The sequence below is a fragment of the Pectinophora gossypiella genome, chromosome 10, assembly GCF_024362695.1.
Source record: "Pectinophora gossypiella chromosome 10, ilPecGoss1.1, whole genome shotgun sequence".
NCBI classification, from domain to species: domain Eukaryota; kingdom Metazoa; phylum Arthropoda; class Insecta; order Lepidoptera; family Gelechiidae; genus Pectinophora; species Pectinophora gossypiella.
This window is the reverse complement of record NC_065413.1, coordinates 6,679,709-6,686,680: the sequence shown is the minus strand read 5'-3', so window position 1 is coordinate 6,686,680 and position 6,972 is coordinate 6,679,709. Positions and strand designations below refer to the sequence as shown.

General features: G+C 35.0%; 1 long non-coding RNA gene across 1 annotated transcript; it reads right to left on the bottom strand.

Moving 5' to 3' along the window:
• Positions 1–1,814: 1,814 nt before the first annotated feature.
• Positions 1,815–3,487, bottom strand: LOC126370343 (uncharacterized). The gene is made up of 3 exons (XR_007566860.1): positions 3,395–3,487; positions 2,869–2,996; positions 1,815–1,988 (listed from the first exon to the last, which is right to left on the bottom strand). It is a non-coding gene; the product is annotated as an uncharacterized LOC126370343 (long non-coding RNA).
• Positions 3,488–6,972: the final 3,485 nt, after the last annotated feature.

Here is a 6,972-nt window from a genome sequence, read left to right as displayed (position 1 = left end):
TATTACGTAGTGCAAACAACATCGACAGATGTAACTTTACCTACAACGTTGTTCACCTTCCGATTTCATCTTACTCGGATGTTGTAAGTATTAGTTACTTCGTTCTTACACGAAAAATTTTAACAAAATGTTTTGCGTAAGTTGAGAAACCTATTTGTTCCACGTGAAAGTAAATGATCTTTGATAGTGTAACTATAGAAATTGCTTTTTTAATAAGGAAATATCTCAAAATAATTGTATGTATCTTTAAATACTTGTTTGTTCCAGGGGTTAGTCTAGAATGTAGAAGTATGTATGCTCATACATTATAAAGGGTGGCCCAGAACTTCAAGTTCAAAATGAAAAATTAGATAGAGTGGCTCATTAGCTACTACAAACACCCCCATATATGTTTAGCCATTATTTATAGTTTAGGAGATATGACCTATTTTGTACCTTTTCCTAGATTTTCTAGCTTACTGTAGTAATCATCATTTTGTAGCTATCCCTTACTTCATAATTATCTTATTATTCTGCATAACTATGTCTAAAGATATATACCGCTAGGTAAAAAAATAAAAACAGTCAAATCAAAGATAAAAAAAAGTTATTGGAAGTCAAAGTGAGAATTGGACCAAAATTGTCACAGTTGTTAAAACTTCGCCGAAGAATAATTAACACATGAGATTGGCATGGACGCTGAAAGTAAGTATCTCTGAAAAACTGCTTCATTTAATAGGCTTTTAGACACATCCAAAAAAAGTACCCTTAATAGAAGCAAAAAACTAAGTAATTAGACCTCAAAGATTGCAAGATAGACAGATTTGAAGGAAAAATTACATTCTCATACAATGTAGGTAGCTGCTTCTTTCTAACGTTGTTAAAGGTGCTCAAAGACACATTTTCAATAAAAAAATCACGCTCATAATCGCTAACAGGGTAGACATAGCAACAGTCTGAAGACAAAACTTGCAGTCACTTTTGGTATTCATATTTTAATGAAGGAAAAAGTTATCCCCAAACCGTTACTACATACATACTATGAGATACTAAAATAAAATCTTTCTGTCTTAAAATCTTTGAGGGCTAACTACTTAGTTTTATGCCCGGGAGGTCGCGGGAAGCCGCTGGATGCGGGCAGCGCAGGACCGATCGTCGTGGAGATCCTTGGGAGAGGCCTATCCCAAGCCCAGCAGTGGGCGTCATACGGCTGATGATGATGCCCCTATTAAGGGTACTTTTTTGGATGTGTCTAAAAGCCTATTAAATGGAACAGTTTTTAAAAACACTTTCAGGGTTCATGACAATCTCATGTGTTTATTATTCTTCGGCGAAGTTTTAACAACTGTAACAATTTTAGACGAATTCTCACTTTGAATTCCGACTTCCAATGACTTTTTATCTTTCATTCGACTGTTTTTATTTTTTCACCTAGCGATACACATCCTTAGGCATAGTTATGAAGCAAAATAATTAGAAATTAGAAAGAAAAAAATGAATTATTAAGAAAGGGATAGCGACAAAATGATGATTTCTGAAGTAAGATAGAAAATCAAGAAAAAGGTGTGAAATGGGTCAGATCTCCTAAACCGTAAATAATCGCTGAACATACATGGGGGTGTTTCTGGTGGCTAATGAGCCCCTCTATCAAATTTTTCATTTTGAACGTGAATTTTTGGGCCTGTATATTGAAATAAATAAAAACAGTGTTAAGTGTTTATTCTAATTTGTTTTAAAAAAATGAATATTTATTTACTAGCTGTGCCGAAAGCCGTTTGACCCGCATGGGTTTTCAGTTTTCAGGGAGTTATTTTTATTTGTAATTAAAATCTAACTTTGAATTTTAAAACGTTTATTAATTATTACATGCATAATCACAAAATATATTTATACGGTACATTTTGGCACTTGCCTTTATTAGAAAAACCTTCATTTTTAGTTAGTCATTAAGAGTTTTCTTGAACATTTTGGTCCTTTCCGATCACCCCCTCTTTGCTTTTCGGTAGAACCTGCAAATGACAAAATATAAAATACTATTAAGTATGATAATAAATTACTAAAAAGAAAAATAACCATTAATACCTATTATAGTAGGTAAGCTTAGAGATGAGCCAATTTTCCAACGTATCCAAAAAAGCGACAGTGTCAGTGATAAAAATGTATGTGATTGACATAAGGTTACATGTCAATCTCTCAAATCACTGTCACTGTCGTTTTACGTACTTATCGTTTGCAACTTGGCTAAAACCCCATAAAAGCTAGTTGGTTTGCATAAGAGATAACTCTAGAAAAAACTACATTAAGCAAATCAAAAACATTTGTGGTTGTTATGATAAGAGGAAAATAACAGAATAATTAAACCACAAATACACAGGCACCGACTATTTCAGGGAAACTTTACCACGCGCCGCTTCCAGGTTAGTAGTTAAATACCTATATCAATCTAGAATAAAAATACTGAAAGGATATTTCGGCATACAAAACATGGAACGTTTTCAGCTGCTTATCTTCCCGGCCAAGTCGTAAATCAGAAATGGTACTAATATTAATTTTATTATTAGTACTATTTCTTAATTACCGACATACATAAGTACTCAAAGTGATACCCATAACGCAGCCGAGCGGCGAGATCACTAGGACATTGCAGTCTGGTTACCGGATTGCCCAAAAGTAAGATGATCTGTGCGTCGGAGGGCATGTTAGGCAGTCGGTTGCGGCTTAAATAAGTATGCAGGTGTGTCGTCGTTACATGAGGCATGTCAAGGACCTATGGCGGCTCAGTAGTAACCCTGATACCAGGGTAGATGAGGTCAGTCAATTGTCTCAACCCACACGAGAGAAGGAGAAGTTTACTCGACTTTAGTAGGATACGAATAGGTACATACGAACCTTAAGAAGAGAATGTGTCTCATGTTGACTACGACGAGAAAATATCCCATAGTTTCTTAAAATATTTTTGCTTTTCTGGTCATTCTTCCACTGGGTTGTACTGGATTGGGTTGCAGTATTAGTGGAATCTGTTAATTGTAACAATGGTTTAAATACATTGTTTGTAGGTAGTTACATAATGGACGTTAAGAAATAAAAAGGACCCATTACGAAATCTGTGATAGCGAATGTACAAAAACGACACACCCCAATTTAAATAGGTAGTTAGTTTATAGATTAAAATCACCGAATAGGCACAAAGGCATGCTTAGTTTAACTTTAATAATTAGTACAGAGAAGTGCAATCATCATCACGCATCAACCAAACGAACTTACGTCAAGTAGGTAGGTATCTGCTTCTGTGTAAACCTTACAAAACAAAATATTTATAATATTAATAGTCTAATAAATAGTAATATACTAAGTAGGTAAGGTAATAGGTACTTACCTAAAATCTAGTTAGTCTATTTATAAGTAAATTACTCACCATCTTTGATTTTGTCCAAGTTGAGCATACGTATAATCCTTGGGTTTTTTACTTCCACACAAAGATATGCACGCTTCGAGTAGCCACCATGAACAAATTAAATAGAGAGAAAATTGTTACATCTATCCAACATTCGTCAATCATGACTTTTTATTCTAACAAAAATCGACCTTATTATTACTACAATGCGATCGTTATTTGTAGGGTCGTATGCTGACTGACGGAATACCGTGGTAAAACCACGATCAGCATACGACCCTACAAATAACGATCACAGTACAGTAATAATAGGGTCGATTTTTGGTTGAATAAAAAGTCGAGATTGACAAAAAATTGGTGGATAGATGTAATACCTCTCTAATATCTTTCTAAAACCTCTCTTTGAGTATGCAGCCCGCCGCCGCCGGCGTGGCGTAAGTACAGTAACCAAATAAAACGTAAATAAAATAAAAAATATAATAAAAAATAAATCGATTTACGCTAGTGATAAGTAAGTATATTTATTTAGGACATTAATAAGTAGTATATATTTGTAGGTAATTAGAATAACACGACAAATGATTCAAATTATTGCCTTTAAAAGAGTTGTATTCATATTTACGAAGAGTATAGTGTAAAATATGTCATCAAAAATTGAAGTTAAATGAAATAACGTAATAGTAATATCAAACCTTGCTTGGAAAAAACTACGTGATTATAGTTACACCAAACCGTTACGCTAAAAGATTCGCAGAATAGGCAAGTAGCTGGAGTTACACCAAATAGTAATGCTACAAGATTCGTGGAATAACGAAGTAACTACACATACAACCACTGTCGTGTCGTATAATGTCGTGAAACATGTCAGTACGTTTACTTACGACTCGACCATCCTAAAAAACTTTCGTGTAAAATCGACGTAAGTGTTATTATGACTTTACTATATGGGAAAATTAGAAAAAAAAATCATGTATTTATACTTACTTTCTTATTATGGGGGAAAAATATTTTTATCAATGTTGCACAATTTCATTATTTTTGTAATAATTTCTTCATTTTTACTGATATCGTAATGAAAATTTGTGAGAAGGTGTATTCGTGTACGCTGAATTGAATGGTGCAATAAAAAAAAAATGTCGCTAGTCCACTTACTGCGTTTTTCCACGGGGGGTGCGATGTGTTAGTGTTATATTATGATCTGTGCTGTATGCTTAGGCATTCAATAACTCAGGAGATCCAAATATTTCACAACTTTCATTATCACAGGACACATTATCGCAAATTTCGAAAATTATCCGTTTTTATAAGTAAATTATGGAGGTTATTTATTCAAATTAAAATTATGAGACCCTGTAACGGGTCGTTTCGTCCCGGTCAAATTCGTGTTCGCGCATAATTAGGTGTTTCACCTGATTTTTGTGCAACCTGGATGTTTCAACGTGTTTTAGAGTTCCTTTTTTGAATATTCTCACAGCGCACGTTAACTATTAATCTGGCTTCTTTATGGATATGCGTTTTTTATAGCTTCTCCACTTGATTTTATAACGAGAGCAGAAAAGTATTCCGTTTTTGCTTTTACTCTCCATGTTTCGTTTCCTTTTACTATTTTTTCTGCATTAACGAAACCGCATTAAACTGAATATGAGATACGTACGTACTTATGTGTGTTTTTCTTTTTACTGAATACCGCTTTCGACCGTTCCACTTTTCGCATCACTTAACTTCAGTTATAAAGCATAATTGAAAATTCATCACGAACTACCATAATCACATAAAATCTAAACTATCTCAATGGCGGGAAACTGCTTGAATTTCATAGATGAAGTCATAAAAGTCCATCAAGTAATAGAGTAGACTAAAGACTCGTCCCAAGCACAGCTTTAATCTTGCAGGATGGGCTGAGGAGCACCACTCGGCCACATGTGGTATTAACGCCACCACCCAGCGCATTACCCGCCCACTTTACGGTTATGACGATGCACTTACAACTCGACAAATATATCCTGAACCCTGATACCACACACCCAACAGTCTTACAACTGTTCTCTGTTAACGAAACTCGACAAAATTTAAACGTCACAGCTCACTTTTGACTGGCAATGGTGATTTGTGTAACGACGCTTGAACGTAGCTAGAACAAACATTATATTTAGTACCTGGAAATGCCCGTATTAATTAAAAGTTATCTGATGAAGCAAATATCGCAAAACTTTTATAGCTGTTAATCTGAACATACGTGTAGGTACAATATGTGTGAGATAAATATAAAAGTTTTATCTTGTTCTTACATCTATTTCGAACAAAATTAAAGCATTAAACTAGAGGTAAACCGCATACAGTGACAGAGTAGTAAGTACGTAACAAATATTTATAGAAATGATGTTATAGAGGTATCTATAACTTTACTAGCGGCACGCTATGATGTCTGTTTTGACGTTAGTCTTGCACATTAAGTTTTGTAATACCTAATTAAGCACAAATAGCTGTACTTTATTGTCGATAGTGATGTGCAGTCAGTCATAAAATTAATCGATTATTTTTAATGCGGTACTAAGTAGTACTGGTTCTAAATCCAAAAAGTTGCATTTGGTTATATTTTTCTGATTAATAATAAATAGACATCCTACGTCACTATTGTAATGTGTCAAAACCTATACTGTGCCACTACTTCTTCTACCGTGTGGGTAGTGAGTTCAACAACCGACCTCAGCAACCCTTATTTTTGAGGGGTTAGGTATTATTGAGCCGCTAGAAGCCCTGAAATGTTTAGCACCTCGACTTTTACTTAATTTTTTCAGGTCCTATAAAGCTGGTCGGTTGTAACATAAAATTATCAAGTATCCCACACAACTCCCATATACCGCTACGGAGTTGAAAGCGTAATTTCAGTATATAGGCTCCTACTAAACCCGACTCTAGGGACACGTTAACACTACGGAAATATAATCTTGATTCTCCGGGGAGACTAATGGAAATGGCTAAGCATAAAACAGCATTACTGGATTTAAAAAAAAGAAAAGAAAGGAAAACATGAAACAGTAGGACTAGGGCCCTGTGCTGGGAGGTTTTCTGCCACGTGTTTCCCTCAGCGTTACAGATTCCGATGTGGTAGTAGTTTTACAGATAGTTACATAATATGTAATTTAATTTTTTGACGTTCAAAAAGCGCTAACTTTGTAAGCCAATTTTGAAAAATAAGTATTTTTTTTTGAAAATAAATATTTTTGACAGCATAGTAAAACTCGCTTATAGACTGAACTGAAGCAATTTATGATGATGATGATGTGATCCAGCCGATTTCGGCTACGGTGATTGTTTCAACTCCGACGTTCATGTGCTCGCATGTGGCTTATATAGCCAATCTTATTGGAAAAGATCCTCGCACATAGCGGGCATGCGAGCACACCATTTAAATATGTATAATTGACCGCCGTAAGCGGTCGGGCTTCCAATTCATAGTGCTTGGCGTCAAGCTCTAAGCGCCGTCGATGCAATTTATACCTATGAGTATGGAAATTAAGTACGTCACCATAAAAGCAAAGTTTGACTTTTTGTATCTGATAAACCAACCTGTGCTAGCCACATGTGGACGCGATTTA